The 766-nt window shown below is 46.5% G+C and overlaps 1 non-coding gene across 1 annotated transcript; it reads right to left on the reverse strand.

Moving 5' to 3' along the window:
- Positions 1–201: 201 nt before the first annotated feature.
- Positions 202–392, reverse strand: LOC130359838 (U2 spliceosomal RNA). Its single transcript, XR_008890480.1, has one exon. It is a non-coding gene; the product is annotated as a U2 spliceosomal RNA (small nuclear RNA).
- Between the last annotated feature and the right edge of the window lie 374 nt (positions 393–766).

Raw genomic sequence — 766 nt, forward strand, 5'->3', positions numbered from 1 at the left:
GGGATAAGTTTCAGATCACGGGGGGTCTGACCGCTGGGGCCCCCCGCCATCTCTTGTACGGGGCGCTGGCAGCCCTTGGGGCGTGTTGATCACTGCACAAAGCATCTGCTGAATCGTCCCATCAATACGACTGTATGGCAGAGCCGGATATTGCCGAAGGCAGCGCTCTGGCTCTGTCATAGAGTATTGATTTTGATTTTTTTTTTGTGCACTGTACCCAAAGATACTGCCACATCGGGTCAATGCACAGGGCGACAGAAGCAAGCCTCGAAATCGGCCCCAGTTCTCAAAAATCCACCTAATATATGGTCCCCAGATACGGTATGTATCAGATATCAAACTGATAAGAACGGATACTACACTTGATCTTAGCCAAAAGGCCCAGAAGCGATGCAAGTTTTTCTTTTTAAACTGCTGTCTCTGATCTTTCCCAGAATTCCATGAGGCCAGAGTTAATAAGTCAAAAGTCACATGGTCTTTAGGGGACATGTCTAAGCTGCAGTGGGTGGTTGGAATACAGGGTGGAGGGGATATACAAGTGATGCTATCCATCCACCCACTGCAGCATAGCAACACCCCCTGGGGACCATATTACTTATCAAATATCGTCTCTGGCTGCATTGAATGCTGGGAAAATAAAAAGACTTGCACTCCAGCACTTTCTGGAGGTAATGAAAACATATTACTCAGTATTATAACTTAGTATCAAGTACTCAAAGGCTGAAGAAAATACATCCTGGAATTCCCCTTTAACCCCTAAAGGACC

The sequence above is a fragment of the Hyla sarda genome, chromosome 2, assembly GCF_029499605.1.
Source record: "Hyla sarda isolate aHylSar1 chromosome 2, aHylSar1.hap1, whole genome shotgun sequence".
In the NCBI taxonomy this organism is placed as follows: domain Eukaryota; kingdom Metazoa; phylum Chordata; class Amphibia; order Anura; family Hylidae; genus Hyla; species Hyla sarda.